Source organism: Capsicum annuum, chromosome 4 (assembly GCF_002878395.1).
Source record: "Capsicum annuum cultivar UCD-10X-F1 chromosome 4, UCD10Xv1.1, whole genome shotgun sequence".
NCBI lineage: Eukaryota > Viridiplantae > Streptophyta > Magnoliopsida > Solanales > Solanaceae > Capsicum > Capsicum annuum.
Window position 1 is genome coordinate 87055943 of NC_061114.1, and position 19411 is coordinate 87075353.

Genomic DNA, 19411 nt, shown 5'->3' on the forward strand with positions numbered 1-19411 from the left:
CCTATACACTGAATAATATATGTATATAAATGATGAAATAAAGATCAATAGGCCATAAGGTTCAATGATGTAACATAACTAATAAAAACATAACATCTGAATGGGGCATGGAATACCCAAAACAACTTAAACAAATTATCTAAACATAATAGTCTGAAAAGCCTCTAATTGTCTGAATAAGGAGTTGATGGGACATATCCCCAACTAACTCTGCCTACTGAAAAAAATTAAGTATGAAAATGATAAAATAATAATTATTACCTCGAAGGATGAGGACTCACTGCTAGCTCTAACTGCTAATGCGGGAATGCTACTGGTGCTCTGGAGCTCGTGCCTCAAAACCTATGACGTAAAGTAAAACACCATAGCACAAATACGTCAATATGATGGAATGTACTAGTATGCATATTATTTAGGCTAATGCAAAGGTTTCATGCGCATAAACTATGCTAACTGATTAAACAATATGAATGTTACAATACATACAATTGAACAATATGAATGTTACAATAAATATAACATGTAAATTCTGATAACAAATGTAACTGATATAACTGATATTCTGAGAAACTCTGTCTGACTGTCTAGTTTTTGATAAAAATATCTGAGTCCCATACTATTCTAAGTTGACTGTATTTGACAGTCCTAAAATTTGAAGAACTATCTTAGTTCTTTTACTTAAATTGTATGACTGTATCTGCAGTCTTGATTCTGTAACTGAAACTATGGGAAGTAGTATCTAATCGATATGCCTCAAAATGCACCATAATAACTAAGCTCGGGTCCAATATGTGCCCTAATTAGAAGGGTGTCAATACTGCGCCACTGGTAAGGAAAGCTGTGGGTGACCCTCATCTAAGAGTGTCCCCAAAAAAGAATGGTAGAACCCATATCTGACCGTGTTTATCCGCCTTATCAACCCTTATATGAAAGTGTTGATGTCTCAACCTTTGCTGGCTACATAGTTCTAGAATGCAAGGATGACTTATAAGAATCATACCCTTATCTTCCAGTGTTTGTTCCCATCCTAGGGTTCACTCAGTGCTAATTCCTACTCCCATTCCAAAAGACACCAAACATGATTAACTGAACTAGACTACACTTAATTCATAGAGTTCTGTTAACTGACAGAATATTATTGAGATTACTAAATTGCTGAGCTTTCCTGAGTCACATGACTTACTGAGTTCTATGGATCATGGCTTGACTGAGGATATCATGAAAACATATCACTGAATCTAGGCACACAACTATATTTTTTGGGTACAAGTACCCCCAGGACTCAATGGAAAAAAACTCAAAAAGCATAACTTTCTGGAATACGTGACCAACATCAACAATTCATAATATAATAAGTTGGGGATCTCATGAAGTACAAGTTTTAAAGCACCAAAATGGCTACACATATATCCATAATTCATTGACTAAGAGATTTCATCAAACACTTGACATGCATGAACTTGTACATGTATGGGTATTTCTTATTCTTATAATAGTATGACACTTTTTCTTCACATAGACATTTAATCAAACACATAGGGAGCATGCTTTGGTTATACAATCATCAACACATCTAATAATCATGGATACATCAATCAACTTGTAAATTGATAGGGCTTTTACCATGATTATTTCATAAATCTTCATATACTAGGGTTAATCATTGGAATATGTAATTTAAAACATGAATCAAAATCCCACAACATCATGAACAGGAATTTCAATTCTATTTAAATCATGAACATTCATAAGTACAGAAATCTTGTATTTTTAAAAGAGATTCTTAAGCTTCATAGGTGAAAGGGACCCATGAATCAACACATGAAATATCTTAATGCTTGAGTTTAAGAAGATTTATGGTGAAATTCTTAAGATTTGAATCTTCTATTAAAACTCTAAGGCTTGTTCTTAAGAGAGTCTGAGAGAAAGTGAGTATATTTTGGTTAATTAAGGCTGAATTTTGTGTTTATAGTGTTTTACATCGTAGAGGTATGGTTTAGGGTAAGGGAAAAGACTAAAGTACCCCTATGAAACCATTTATCATTTGCTGAAATGTTCAGCTGATGACCAAGGCTGATAAGCCGTCAGATATGTGACGGCTCATCAGATATGTCGTCACTCAGTTGCCAGGCTAACATGCTGGTGTAAAATGGGTATAAATCTTTTCTCCAATATTGTATTTGGATGAAATTGGTATCGCTGGGAATATAATTCAGTTATCAATCTATTGGTGGGTCATGAGCTCAAAAATTTGTAGTATAACCAGAGATTTGCTCCTTTGAAGTTGACTATACCAATATCCTTCCCAAGAATTCAATCGGTAAGGAATGTTTTGATTCGCCTAATAGCTAGGACGTATTTGAGACCTTAATTGACATCAAATTTGATCATGAAACTACCAAAGAACCATGATTTATTAAGCACATGCTTGAAATATAGCGCTAATATTGATTTGTATTTTTCGAGGTATTACAATAACCTGGCTTACGACTCATGGTAAGCCATTCATACTTAGATCAAACCTAAGTAACCAAGTCTAATATTGAGTTAAGGAGCCAAATGATATGTAACCACCAGTATGACTCGTACCCCCAATTCGTATCCATTCCAGTTTACAAAATCCAACTCACCAACCAACACTGGTCCGTATATGACCATATCACGCAATCTGTACCCCAACATATGGATCGCACCCATGAGTCTTATGGGGCATATATACTAGTATTCCAAGATATTTTCTATGGTCCCAAAACAAGGGTGTTTTAAATTTAGATCACCAGATACCTACTGGAATTAAGTAATAAAATAAAAGAAGGAAAGAATTGAGTTCTCATAGTGTGTTGTAGCCTTTTAAAGAAAAATACAAATATCTCTATACCATTCCATAAGACTCTAATAGACATGTCCTTTTATGATTAGATCGACAAACTTGTGGATCTAATACAAACTTTTTTATGGCATAATGGACTTGAGTGATATCCATGCTAACCCTCTAGTGTCCGACCCATACATTGCCATTTAACCCAAGCCTTAACCAATTCATTTAGCAAAATAAAAATTTACAAGACATAGTAAAAAAACGCTGAAAATTAATAAAGTAGTGTATAGAAATATAGATATAACATCCCTAAGATCCAAAAGTCATCATACAAAGGTCTCAAGAAAAATAGTATCTAAGAAATGATTTGTGTAACGCCCCAGAAAATCCAATCCTAGACTATAACCATGTTTCAAGAACATGTTTCATAAATCATCAAGTTTAACAGCATGACAAGGTACTTTGTCATGTACCAAGGCCATAATAAACCTTATATCTCTTAATCAAGCCAAAACCTCCCATACTGATTAAATCTCTAAAGGAGTGATCAGCTTTAAATGAGCACTATTTCAATATTATGATTCATTTTTGTGTTCCAAATCAACCAAATAATAGATATTTGCATTATCTCTCCAATGCATCTAGTTTTTCATTAATCCAACTTTGGAATGAATAGTTATGGCTATTTTAGCAAACATTGACCTGTAGTGATATATAACATCATGAGATAAAGCTTGATCGTGGTTACCTGTACAATAACAAAATGGTATCATCTTATTGAAAAACTCCAATATCTGAAAGTTGATAAAGCTTACCCTCATACCATAAGAGGGAACCACAATCGTATTTGAAAACCACGATCGTGAGTCCCACGGATGCTCCTAAGGCTAGTAAAATCTACGAACCAAGGTAAAACCATAGGTAGATCTACGATTGTACCATGGAACATCTGATTATGTTTAAAGATCTATCATAAAGCTCCAACCTATGAGTACAACTAACGGATGTACTTGGTCCCACAATCGTAGGAAGAGCTCATATGCCCCTCCTCGTAGTTTCCAGTTAAGGGGCATATCTTTATTTTTCCACTCTTTTAATATCAAAGATATATCATTTTATGAATATCAATGTTCATTAGAGGAGTTAATATGATCCTAGTCTCTCATTATTTAGAATAATATTTGATACTTATTTAAAATAATAAAAGAGGTAATTCTTTTTTCCCAAGGAAGATCTAGGGTTCCTCTTCCTCGAGAATCCAATTGTAGAGAATTCTTCAGTGTTCTCATCTATAGGTATGTGGGATTAACAATGGGTTACTTTTCATTAATTGAGCCCTATGTTGATCTAATTTTGTAGCATAATTTCCTTTACATAATTAAGGGTTATAAATATTAGCATTCATTGATATCTTAGTATTTTTGTGTGATTATGTTATAATCCTAGTTTTGGCATCAATTTTAATATTATTACGTGTTCATGACCCCAAACCCTAGTCACATTGTAAAATCCAAAATTGTTGGACTTGACTAACTGAATTCTATAAATTTACTCAATTTACAAAATTGACATATTAGTTGAATTCTTCAAAGATAGTAGGTTCTGAACTTCCAATGACCAAGAATTTCATGCATATGATTTTGGATGCTATATTCCCAAATTTATATGCTTTTAATACTTTCAGATAGTACATTTATTTAAGTATTCAAAATATAATTAGCATTAAGAATTGTAACTATCAGTGTTATTTAGTTGGTAGTAGTATTTAGCACCGAGTGAATGTAGGGATGATGTCTTATCCACTACAAAGGATGGGCCCATTATTAGAGGTCCCTAAGTCCTAGAACTATGGTTCCACCATGGGTTCTAAAGGGTCAACCGTTAGACCAGACTTAAAACCTTAGATTCTGGATATTAGTTTAGGTCATCTATATAAGTCAGAGTTTGTATCCTTGGCAAGATACTGAACACCCTTGCAACTGGATATACATGATAAAGCCCATTTAGATCAGATAAGGGTATGTCAATTATTAGTAACTCCTATAGTACATAATTTATAGTTCAAATATAGATTCTTACATTACATTATATTCAGTTATTCAGTTCATTATGCAACATAAGCTCCTTATTTGGTTTTTCATTAGCTTACTATGTTATATGTACAAGTTCATCTTTGATCAATTATTTCCTATCTCACATACTGAGTATATTTAATGAAGAGATTGCATACTTTCTTTTGCGCTATACTATTTTACAATATAGGTCCTAACGTTCATCATCTGTATCGCACGTAGTACGGCCTATTATCATATTTACAGTATTAGTTTTGGACAGTCCTCATTATTGGAGGATTAGAGTTAATATTTTATTTCATTTTGTATTTTTGATTCCCATTTCTTAGATAGTTAAAAGTTAGCTGGGTGCTTATCCCAACAACATATCATAGTAGAGACTATTCAAATTTATAGCTAAAAGTCTAGATTGTCATCTAAGATTTGGTTATTGATGATATGATTCCTTAGTATCCAAGCAATTAGGTTTAAAGTGCTCTACGGTGTCTGAAATTTGCATCAAATAGAGTCTTATTCATGGGTGCGAAGCATGCCACACTTATATGTGAGAGGCTATGAGACATTTTAGGAGAAGTTTCACTTCTTTAATGCTCATATCATGTGATAGAGTGTGAGCTTTATTAGAACTTTCTTCTAACTCATTCTCTACATGTTTATAGACCATTCCTATAAAGAAGATTAATGAAAAGGAGAGTGAGACCAATAGTGGGATAGAGAATCAATAAGCACCACCATCTCCAGCATATCTTCTTAATGAAAAAGTCTCCTACGAAAAATTGAGGTCTACCTTTTCAGCCATATCCCAATTAGGGACAGTCCAAAATAACTAGCCTACTATGGCACTAGCCAATCCAACAGTAATTCTATAGTGTTATTTGGATCTAAGCTTGAGAAAAATCCACAAGAGCTCATGGACAGTATTCAGAAGGTTATGGATATTGTAGGTGTTTCCCTAATTGAGAATGTTGACCGAGCAATCTATCAGTTGCAAGTAGTGTCTCATACTTGGTACTAGTAATAGAAGGAAGATAGGGGTGCAAATGCAAAACTAGTACAATATAATGAGTTTGTGGTTGCATTTTTTTATAGGTTTTTTATGCTTAAGTTAATGAAGTCCAAGGTGCAAGAGTGCATAAACCTAAAATAGGGTAGCATGAGTGAGAAGCATAATTCCCTTAACTTTACTTATTTGGCAAGGTACACTCCGACTATGGTTGTTGACTCTAGGGCACACATCCACAAGTTTGTGTTTGGTGTTTCTAAGGACGTGGTCAAAGAGTTAAAGACTACTATGTTTGTGAAGTATATGGATATTTAAAGGTTGATGGTTCATACTCAAATATATAGGAAGAGAACCTTAAGGAGAATGAAAAGGAGAGTTGGAGGGACAGATAGGGTAGCTTTAATTTCTCTCAACAAATGTCATACGGCGAAAATCATTCTCAATTTTACAAAAAATCTTCAGTTGTAACCTCGTAGTTTGCTAGTGCCCCAAAACAAATGTTAAGGAAAGATCATTGAGATAGGGCATAGTCTCTAAGTACCAGGGCATTATAAGTACTAGTTCAGTATGCAAGAAATATGGTTGGAACCATAAAAGTGAGTGTATGACAGTAATGATGGTTGTTTTGTGTGTGGCAAGATAAGCCACAGGTTTAGGTAATGTTTATTGGATTCCAAAAAAAGGATGCCCACCAGAAACACAAGTCAAATTTTTCAATAGCTCTAGCAGGTTGCCTGACTCAACAGGGTGCATCATCTAATGTAGTTGGTTGACAACATCAGAATAGGTTCGATGCTCTTCAGGCTCCATAAGATAGATGGACTATCCTAATGCAGTCACGGGTATGTTATAGTTTTTCTATTTTTATAATTATGCATTATTAGGTCCTAGAGCTACAGTTTCTTTCATAACTCCCTATATAGTTATACTCTTTTTTTCCATTCCTAAAATCCTTTAAGGCCCTTTAATGAATTTTGGGTTTTCTTGGAAAAAGAGTGGTGGAATTTTGATTTATTGGGGTTTATGTTTTGATGTTCTAGATTTTCTTGGAGAGTAATTTGATGAATAGTGAGCATATAGTGCTTACAATAGTTTAAATCTTTTGTTTTACACGATTTGGGGGCTTGGGAAATGACAAGGTTGCCTTTTGAAAAAGTTATTTCAGAACTGGAAATCCACATTTTGGGCCTCAGCACAATGCTCCACAATTGCGATGGCTTACTGGAAAATGGAGGAGTGCCATTTTAGCCTCTAGCGCGACGCAGAGCAATCATGTTTCATCACTGGAAAAGGAAGAGTGCCATTTTGCATTCCACGGTGATACGATGTCTGATGGTTTGAGAATTTTGATGCGAAATAGGAAAACTGGGTTAAGCTACCGGAAAAAGATGAGTGGGAATTTGGACTTCACCGCGAAGAGGGATAATCACAGTTCTTCACTGGAATTCGGATAATTGCAATTCTGCACCTCACCACAATGCGGTCCTATCGCTATGATCTACTATTTTACACTAAAAGTGACATAACTTCTCAACCAAGTATCTGATAAAGGCTAAATTGGTATCCTTGGAAAGCTTATTCAATTATCTACAGTTTGGTGGGTCTAGATATGGAAAATTCTACTCTTATCAAATGTTATTTATTTTTAAAGTTGACCCTTTAAATTCTAGGAGCTAAACAGGAGTTACAATATCTCCCTCTTGTGAACATTCTTCCTTGAATTAGACTAATTAAACTGAAGATTCTGGGGGACTGAGGTTGTATGCTAGCATGTACAACTGAAACAAAACTACATGATTGAATCTAACTCGTACTAAGAGACTGGAATAATCTGCGAATGCATGAATTTACATGAAGATAATTATATGACTGAATTTGAGACAGGAAAAATATTGAATTAAGGGAGACTGTTACCTCAGGATGAATAAGATTTTGTGGAGAAGAGGTGAGGATACTTGGTATGTACGTCTACTTCTGCTTCACTAGAAGCACCCTTAACCGACTAATTTTTCCACAGCACTTTGACCAAGGGAAGTTTTTTGTTCCTTAGTCTACGGGTCTGATGATCAAGAATATCTACTTGAACTTCTTCGTATGAAAGGCTATTCTAAATATCTGTTCTTTTTAGAGTGATTATAACGGCTGAATCATCCATGCATTTCTTCAATAAGGACACATGGAACAATGGGTGAACCGCTGACAAGTCTGCAGGTAGCTTAAGCTTATACGCTACCCTTACTACACGACTCAAAATCCTATAGAGACCAACATACCTGGGACTAAGCTTCCTCTTTTTTCAAAATATCTTCACCCCATTATGGGTGAAACCTTCAAATACACAAGATCATCTAATTTAAACTCAAGATCTCTTCTTCTTATATCTGCATAAGATTTCTGATGACTCGGAGTTGCTTTCAATCTCTCTCGAATAAAATAAACTTTCTACATGGCTTCAAACACCATATCTAGTGCAATCAAAGTATCTCCACCCAATCCAAACCAATCAACCAGTGATCTACATCTCCTCCCATAAAGCACCTCAAACAGGGCCATCTGAATACTGGAATGGTAACTATTATTGTAGGAAAACTTGATCAAAGATAAGTGGTCATCCCAACTACCTTTGACATCAAGAACAAATTCCGTCAATATATCCCCTAAGGTCTTAATGGTCCTCTTTTCTTGACCATCTGTCTGCAGATGAAAAGCTGAACTAAGATGAACTTGGGTAACAAGACCCTTCTGAAAGGCTTTCCAAAACTGAGAGGTAAACTGAGTACCCCGATTTGAGATGATGGATAAGGGAACTCCATGCAATCTAAAAAAACCCAATGATATACAATATATTATAATCTTTAGTTGAGCTGGATGTGTGAACTGGCAATAAATTGGTTGATTTAGTTAATCTGTATAAAATAACCCAGTCGAATCATGCTGATGACATGAATGGGGTAATCTAGTCACAAAGTCCATATTTACCTCATCCCACTTACAAGTGGGAAAATAGAACTCTTGCAAAGTACCACCATGTCTTCGGTGTTCTACCTTAACCTATTGACTAGTCGCATACTTGGATACAAATTCTGTGGTATCTTTTTTCATACCACTCCACCAATAGATTTCCTGCAGATCGCGGTACATCTTGGTGTCTCCTGGATGAATGGAATAATGCGAACCATGGAATTCTGCCATAATTCATTGCCTCAAATCATCAACACATGGCACACATAATCTACCCTGGTATCTCAACACACCATCTTTCCCTTGGGAGAAAACCTCTACCTTTTGGTTTTTAATTGACCCCTCCAGTTTGACCAAACTAGGATCCTTATCTTTCTTCTCTTTTACTTTAGAAATTAGAGAAGATTTTGAACTACTCTAAACCCAAATATTTCCTTCAGCTGAGTCAACCAACCTCACATCTAATCTACCTAACCGGTGAACTTCCTAAACTAACTATCTCTTATTATTCTCCATATGAGTAACACTGCCCATAGAAAATCTACTAAAAGAGTCTACCACTACATTGTCCTTTTCCAGATAATACAACACACTAATATAATAATCCTTCAATAATTCTAACCACCTTTTCTGATGAAGATTTAGCTCACTCTAAGTAAACACATACTGCAAAGTTTGTGGTTCGTAAACACATCAACATGCACCCTATAAAGATAGTGCCTCCAAATTTTCAATGCAAACACCACAACTGCTAGCTCAAGGTTATGTGCATAGTAGTTCTTTTCATGAGGCTTAAGCTGTCTAGAGGCATAGGCTATAACCTTACCTCTATGCATCAAAACACAACCCAGACCGATTCTAGAGGCATCATAATAGACCAAAACCCATTTTTACCATAAGGTATCACTAAAATTAGGGCTGAAGTGAGTTAAATCTTCAACTCCTGAAATCTTTTCTCATAGGAATCTAACTCTTGAAACTTAACTTTTTTCTAAGTTAATCTATACATAGGGGATGAAATAGAAAAACCCTCAAAAATATCTATAATAGCCAGCTAAACCGGAAAAACTATAAATATTTGATGGAGAGATAGGTCTAGGGCAGTTTCTTACTGCTTCAGTCTTTTGGGGATCAACTCCAATGCTATCACTAGAAACAATATGACCAAGGAAAATACTGACCTTAACCAAAATTCTCATTCGCTGAATTTGACGAACAACAAATGATCTCTAAGAGTTTGCAACACAATTTTAAGTAGTCTGAATGGTCATCCTCACTATTAGGATAGACAAGAATATCATCAATAAAGACTATGACAAACATATCCAAATATTATTTGAACGCTCTGTTCATCAAGTCTATGAAGGTTGTTGGGGAATTGGTACAACCAAATAACATGACTAGAAACTCAAACTGACTGTACCAAGTTTTAAAAGTTATTTTTGAAATATCATATTACCTTACTCTAAGCTAATGATAGTCGGATCTAAGTTATATCTTAGAGAAGTAACTTGTACCTTAGAGTTCGTCGAATAAGTCATCAATCCTAAGAAAGGGATATTTGTTTTTTACTATGACTTTATTCAGTTGATGACAGTAAATGAACATTCACAAAGAACTATCTTTCTTTCGCATGCATAGGCCTGGAGCGCCCCATAGAGAGATACTAGGCCTTATGAAACCTTTATCTAAGAGGTCTTTAAGCTACTCTTTTAACTCTTTAAGCTTGGTTAGAGCCATATGATAAGGAGGAAACAAGATGGATTGAGTATTTTGAATAAGGTCAATATTGAATTCTATTTCCCTATTAAGAGGTACCCCAAACAAATCTTTGGGAAAAAACTCATTAACTACATGAACTGACGGAACTGTTGGAGTCTAAGACTTAATGTCTTTGACTCAAACTAGATAATAGATACACCCTTTTGATATTAACTTTCTGGCTTTAATATAGGATATGAAATGACTCTTTGGAGGCACTAAATTATCTTCCCACTCAAAGTCTGGCTCATTTGGAAACTGAAACTTCACCACTTAGGTGCAACGGTCTATGGATGCATAATAGGAATGGAGCCAATCCATACCAAGAATAAAGTCAAAGTCGACCATATCTAACTCTATTAAATCTGCTAACATGATTTTATAAAGGACAGTGATAGGACACTTTCTATAGATCTGTTTGGTAGTAACTGACTCATCTACGGGGGTAGAAACTAAGAAGGGCTCAAGGATCTTTTTAGGACCTATTTAAAAATTTACTGCAACTAGTGGGGTCACATAAGAGAAATTTGACCCAGGGTATAATAACACATAAACATCAAGGTGAAAGATACGAAGCATACTACTGATAACAACTAGTTAACCCTCCTGCTCTTGATGCAATGGTAAAGGATAAAACCAATTCTAGAGCTGAATGCCATAGATACTGCGTGATGTGTCATGAGGAGGGACTGTGTGACACAGAGGAGCTGGTGCGCTAGTATCCTGAGCCTGGGGACAAACATCCTTGTTTTCCTGCCTAGCATGAGGACACTCTTTGATTCCATGTCCCAATTTACCACAACCACAACAACCTTTCTGTCCCAACAAATACTCAACAAGATAATTCTTACCACATTTAGGACATGGAGGATAACTGTTCTTTCCACATACATTATTCGTAGATCTAGACATAGAAGTCTTACCCTACAGCTCCTGTCTAGCTTTGGGTATAGGAGCATTGCATAAATATGACATTGGCATAGATGAATGATTCTAAAACTACAAACGATTTCCCCCTCCAAAATTTGCCTGGGCATACTCAAACTGCCTAGTTCTACCATTCTTATTTCCCCTCTCTCTTCCCTTTAAATTTTCTGCCTCAATTTGCTGGGCATAAATTATCAAAATCATTAACTTAGCAAGATCCATGTCCCTAAAAGAATGGCAGTCCTACACTCCTTGACTACCAAACTAGATACTCTCATAGTAAACTTGCTCTTACTCGCCCTAGTGTCAATTATCGTATCAGGGGCATACTTAGACAACTTGTTGAACTTAAGGAAGTACTCTTTCACTATCATTGAACCTTGCCTCCAGTTCAAAAACTCCTTTACCTTAGCTTCTCTCATTTCACGTGGAAAGAACCTATCTAAAAATCCATCCTGAAACACCTGCCAACTTATAGGAGTTGCATTCTCACCTCTACCATTCTTCCACCTAACCACTCAATCATACACCACATCCTTCAGCTTATAGGTTGCCAACTCAACACTCTCCTCTTTAGTAACACGTATAATCTGGTTGCCCTTACTCATCTAAGTAAAGTTGTGGGTCCTCAACTACTTTTGACCTAATGAACTCAGGCGGATTCATTCTCATAAAGTTGAAAATTCGGGCTACAGCTAAATCCCCATTCTGAGGAAGTGGTACTGCATCCTGATGGTTGACCTAAACATTAGAATTCACAGTTTGGGCTAACGCCTGAAAGGCAGCCCAAAATTCAGCATGGGATACATTCTCATTCAGAGGGTCAGCAGGCTGGGGTGGCTAGTTATCATTTCATCATGCATTAGCTCGATAAGGAGGCATATTCAACTGTCAAGTAAGAGGATGAGTTAAAAGTATATAAAGACACTATAAGCATAATATATCATTAAATAATGAAATGATTTCCTAAAAATGTCCTATAGCCTCTAGCTCATGAACATTGCGGGCTTACTATCCATGATCAAGACTCTACATAAAGCGGCTTGTCTGACTCCCTAGGACTCTTATAATCTGGCTCTAATACCAAGTTTGTAACCCCCCAAAAATAGGTCCCGAGATGTCACATAGTGCTCAAGACTATGAGTAGCCTAAAACTAACTGTCTAAGCCTTCTACTAAATTTGGATACTCATAAATAGAGAAATATGAACATAATATCAATGTGGAAGTCTATTTGATTTAAGTTGAAATTATCTAAACATAATGTCTGAAAATATTAGACTCAAAGTTTGGTAAAGAAATACGAAAAATCTAAACTATGTCTAGTAGTCTAACAAGCCTTTACTATTCTAACTAGAGAGAAACTGGGACAAGTCCCCAGCTAACTCGAACTAGATGAAAATCCTGAATCAAATTCTCTAATAAACTAGAAAATTTGAATGACTAGTTCCCCAAACTATAAGGACTCACCAACTATAGGGATGTAGATGGAGATGCTTGAAATAACTCACACTGTTGAAACTGAGCACCTGAACCTACATTATGAGACATGTAGCACATAGACGTATATGTGGATCCGTACTTCTAGAATGTACTAAGTATATGGGGGTGAATGCATAAGTAAAACAATATCTCAACATCAGTGTAAATTTTTAAAAGAATGCATGCTAAGGGTAGATGACTTACAATAGGTTGAATAATTGAAAACCAAGATTCATGATCATGAGTGATAAAGCATACTATATAAATCTAGTGAGTCATAATAATTAGTTCTAAAAGTTGTACTTGTATCTATCTTGAAATCATGTTGTCTAAGTGTAGAAAGGACTCACTTTTGTAACTGTAAACTGAAAAATGAAAACTATGACCCTCTACACATAGTTTCAAAAAGCAGTTCTATTATTTTATTCTGTAGATTTTTCTATTAGGATTTATGGAGGTTCTTCTAACCGAAATACATTATGTGAGCAATCATAGTATCAAACGCCTAGTTTTCTTATGGGAAAATATTATGTTGGGGAGAGGTGTCATACTCTTACCACGGAGTATAATCTAATCTAAGTTATCACATTTATAACTGTCATCCATATAAAAATGGGAATAATATGATAATCTAAACCTACATTGGCTCGTACTTCAGGGTCATGAGAATATCCCATCTCGGTGCTAAATACTATTACCTTTAATATGTGTGTTCATTCTATTGGAAATCCACTTTTAAAACTAGCATAAAGTTTTGTATTGAAAATCAATTATGCATCTACCTGTTTCAAAGTGAAAGCAAAGTTAGTTTATTTTCTATAAACTATAATAAAACTGTAAAGTATATCCCATATCTTATTGAAATATCAAATCTTCATAAAAATCTTAAAATAACCAATCATAGGATGCTTAAAGCATTGTCATTCTTGAAATATCAATGTTCAAATAAGGCATAACAAACCATGTATTAAATTCTTGTCAAATCATCATAAAGTTCATGCTTGATACTAAAAATATTTGTAATTCAATTCTAAACCTAGAAATTACTACAATACACATAAAAATGTGCGAGGAGTCATGCAATTCAACATGTAAATCTCTCAAAATCTGATAATCTTCCAATAGTTATAAGTGGGTATAAACCCTAAACTAAAAATTCATAGAAATTTCATATAAAATTGCACTTTTAAAACTAATTTTGGCCATAAGTATGAAATAATTATCCTTGTTAAAAAACCCCACATACCTTAATAGATGAATAGATGAAGAAACTTGAACTTTGAGTTGATATTTGTGCTATTGAGGATTGATTTTTGAAGATCTTAAATTGGGAATCTTGAATTTTGAGTTATCTTGGACAAAAGAATGGTGAAATTTGGATTTCTTAGAGTTTAAGGTTTGAGGTTCTAGGGTTTCTTAGAAAGTAATTTAATGAAAAGTGAGAATATAATGCTTAGAATAGGATAAATATTGAGTTTTACATGATTTGGGGGCTTGGAAAATGATTAGGTTGCCCTTTGTAAGAGTTAGTTTGGAATTGGAAATCCTGATTTTAGGCCTCACAGCAATGTGCCACAATTGCGGTGGCTTACTGGAAAAGGGAAGAGTGCCATTTTGGCCTCTGGCGTGACATAGCGTAATCGCGTTGCATCACTAGAAAAGGATGACTGCCATTTTGCACTCCATCGTGATATGGTGTCTGCTTTTTTGAGAAATATAGGCAAATCATATTGAGCTACTGGAAAAGGACGAGTGGAAATTTAGATTTTACCGCGACACTAGTATGTTATGGTGCTTTACTGGAATTCGGACAATTACGATTCTTCATCTCACCATGACGAGTTCTATCACGATTCTCTATTTTTTTTTCACTAAAATCACCATAACTTCTCAACCGAGTATCAGATTAAGGAAGAATTGGTATCGTTGGAAAGCAAATTCAATTATCTATAGTTTGGTGGGTCTAGAGATGCAAAATTCTACTTGTATCAAGATTTATTTATTTTTAAAGTTGACCCTTGACATTCTAAGAGCTAAACAGGACATAGAAAAGTATGGGGTATTATAGTAGTATGATTATTCATAGTGCTTTAACCCTGGGTTTTCATACATTGATTGTCCAAAGTCCTTACTTTTTTGCACTATTTTAGTTTACTTTTAATTGTAAACTTTCTAAACTCTCCTGTTTACGATTTCATTAATTTTGTCTCAATTTTTAAACTAGAATTTTATTGTTGCTTAACACAAGTATTTGAGGGATGAATATTCACCTTTTTTTAAGGACAATGTATTACTTGGTGAGACCATGTATACTTGCGTGTGTGCTTGGGTGCAATTAACTTTTTAGCACCGTTACCGGGGACTTGTAAAATGGAAATAATTTTATTGTAGTTTTACTTTTAAGATTTCTTTGGTGCTTTACACTTGGTCTTGGTATTGAATTTGTAGGAAACAAGTTTTAAGACTAGTACGCTGTTAGGGGATAGGGAATTGGTTGAACCAAGCACCGAACCCGAGCAATATTTTTACTTATTGAGGAGAGAAGCAGTCCTTCTCTACCATATCCTATAAATTTAAGAGGAACAAGATCATTCTGCTCTCATTATTGAAGATCAACCAGCCCGTAGAATAGTTCGTGAAGTGGAAATACCACTTTTGACAAATTTGACCTCCCATTTCAGAAACCGGCTGCTGGAGGTAACTTTGAGCTGAAGGAAAACATGGTGTACCTTTTGATCAGTAGTGGACTCATTATGTGGCTTTCATATGAAGATCCACAAGTCCACCTGCGAAACTTTCTAGAGATTAGTGACGCATTTATCCCTGCGGGTGTGTCAACTGATTATCTTAGGCTGATACTATTCTCCTTTTCACTATTAGGGGAAGCAAAGAAATAGTTGAACACTGAGCCAATAAGTTTAATCACAACCTGGGATGACTTACCTCAAAAATTTCACATTCGATTCTTTCTATATGGCATGATTGGGAGACTGCACAGAGAGATTGTGTGCTTCAAACAAAAGCCAGATGAAAACTTATATCATAAACGAGAGAGTTTTAAAGCTCTTTTTTTAGGAATTTCTATGTCATCAATAGTCCAATAAGGTACTAGCTCACACTTTTGTCAAGGCACTAGATCACAGCACAAAATTTTGCTAGATTTAGCTGCAGGTGGTTAAGCTTTGGAATTAACGTATGATGATCTATATACCTTGTTGAACTAGATTCCATAAGAAAAACAAGTGTGTCATTCAGAATCAATAAGAGCTACAAAAAAGGTTGTAGGTGTGTTGGAGGTGGACCAATTTACTTTTATATTTGCTTAGATTGTTGCACTACAGAATTAGTTAACTACGTAGTTCAGTAATATGAAATTGGGAGTTACACAACATGCAATAATAGTTAATGTAATTTAGTAGATGAGTACTTGGTGTGATATTTATGGCAACAGTGGCCATTCTTCTACTATGTGTGCTACAAATCTTGAGTTAGTGATGTTCATACAAAATTATCAAAGGATGAATTATGGGAACGCCTACAGTCTAAAGCTGTAGACTCAGGCACCAAATACATTAGGGAACAACCACTAACAACAGTTTTAGTAGAAGTAGGTTCATGAGAATCAAGCCACTAGCAATATGGAAGAGATACTAAAACAAAATTTAACTGCTCAACCACAATCAACAGTGGATATAAAGAGCCAGCAAGTAGACATAAAGAGCTAGCAAGTGGATACAAAGAACTTGAAGGTGAAAATTAGTCAGATTATGCAGGCACAAAATGTCAGGTTTCAAGGTAGTTTCCCAAGTAACACTGAACCTCCCAAACAAGTAATCATAATCACTTTGAGAAGTGGTAAATATCACAATGAAGAAACTCCAAAGACAACTAAGAAGGTAGATGCAGAGATAGCTACTAAGTAGGTAGATGACAAAGTTGTTGCATATTCGAGAAAGTCTAAGTACTCAAAAGCTAAAGTTGCTGAACAAGAGAAGCAGAAACCACCAACACCTTTCCCATACAGGCTCAAAAAGACAAAAAAGGAAGAGTACTTTAAGAAGTTCGTTGAAACATTTAGAGATCTTCACATTAATATTCCACTTTTAGATGTTTGGCAGGGAATGCCTAAGTATGCTAAGTACTTGAAGGGTGTGGTCACCAAAAAAGTTAAGCTACAGGATGTTGAGATAGTAGCACTCACCGAAGAGTATAGTTCTTTGGTGATGCAGAAGATGCCTAAAAAGCTAAAAGATCCTGGGATTTTTACTCCCCCATTCAAATATCCAGAAGTCAGGTAGTCTATGCACTTAGTGATTACATGAAAACATCAACTTGATGCCTCTCTCATTGTTCAACACTTTGGGCTTTGCGAAGTAGAGTCTGATCTCTATGATACTCTAATTGGATGACTAGACCCTAGCCCATCCCAAACAAATCATAGATGATGTTCTTATCATGGGTTATAATTTTATTATTACTGCTGATTTTATTATTTTAATTTTTAGGTTGATAAAAAAATGTCAGTCATCTTGGGATGTCTATTCTTCGAGATGGGAGAAGTATTGATATATGTGAAAGAGGGCATGCTTACAATAAGGTTGGATGATGAAGAGGTAGTTTTTAATATGTATAAATTGCTTAAAACACTATAAATTACAAAGATTTATGCATGATTACAATAATTGATGGAGATAAGTATGGGGTAGTGGAGTTTAGTCAACAAAAGACCTCTTCAAACTTTCTCATTGTGCTTCCCAAGACACAATCACCTCAGCCCAAAATGATATAGATTAATAAGCCTAAAAAGGCTATTGTTAAGAAAGATGTTTACCTTGAGATTTCATATTCAAGAGGTTAAAAATGAATAAGAAGATAGCCTCCAAGTAAGAGAAAGTGAATGAAGGAGAATAAATAATTTATAAATTGGGTCGTGTTGCGACACTAAATCAAACACCACTTGGGAGACAAAACAAGTTAAGGTATGATTTATTTTTGGTATTGTATTTTTTACTTCACAAATTTTTTTTTTTTGAGTCACAAGTTGATGAAAAGTCTGTGTAATGGAAATCCTGAGTTATGGAGCCTGGCGAAGAATAAGTGCCCCCTTGATGTAAAAAAATGCAACTATCTAGGCCTAAAGTCCTTAGGGAGTATTTCTATCCCTACTTTTAAATATAATTATCAGATAAAGCAGATTTTTAAGTATGGGATAGAGAAATTCCAATTTTAGAAGAAATTTTTTTAAAAAATTATGTTAGGAATAAGTGGGATGTTCTTTTTGGTGCTATCTTTGATTACATAATGTAAGTGTTTAGGTTTTAAAAGCATGTTGATAGTGTGAATTACTACTTTGAGACTCCTAGGCTCATGATTATGACTCTTATACTTGTTGGCTTAATGATTGAATTCATATGATTTTTTGGTTAAGAGTCTGTGATGATACTGCTTGAGTTAAGCATGTGCCATCTGCGTGTGAGTTATTTGTATATTCCTTGTTGTATTTTATTCTAGAACATGCTTGATGTGGTGAAAATCAAAATAAACAGAATAGGTTCAGGAGATGATATAGGCATTTCTTTGATAGTCATGTTTATACCTTCTTTTGACCTACCCTTATGCATAATCCTAGTTAACCCCATTGAGCGCTTATTCTTTGGCAGCCTCATATGTAGCCTAATCCCTTCTTTGGTTGACTTTAATTTAATCCAAAGCTCCTACGCGCTTTTGTTCAAATTAATTGAGTAAGAAGTTTGAATAATTTGGAGAAATATGAAATTGAACCACCAAAATGATAGTTAATGGTGTGTAAAATTATTATGTGTTATGGTTGGGAGCTCTGTTATGTATAGAGAAAATAGATTTTTTTAGATTAAATAATTTGCGTATAGACAACACTCTCACCATAGTGTATATGATTAAGCTTAATAAGAGGGGGCAAAAAAAGATAGGGGTTAACAAAAGTTGTGTAATGTGGTTGTTAGAGGTGGATTAAATAATAGGTGTAATGTGTTAAAGCAGTTAGGGAAGATAGTCACTATTACTGGCCAGAAAAGTTCCTACCCGTCCCTTAGCTTACATTACAATCCTTAAAGACCTATTTGATTCGAAGCTTTAATATTCTAATATTATTTGAATAATACACTAAGGGAAAATCAAAGGTTGATCTTGTGTGACTTGTGAATTCCTTAAGATAACGAGCGTACTTGGATTCCTATACCTATCATGATATAAATTATTTTTTTGCGAGTGATTATGGGTAACTCTCTGTTTTGAGGGAACATGTTTGATGATACTTGGCTAAAATATATGATATGTTTTATTGAACAATATGTATATTTTTTCCAACAAGGTGAGTCAATTCTTGAGGCTAGGATATTTTTCAGTAGTA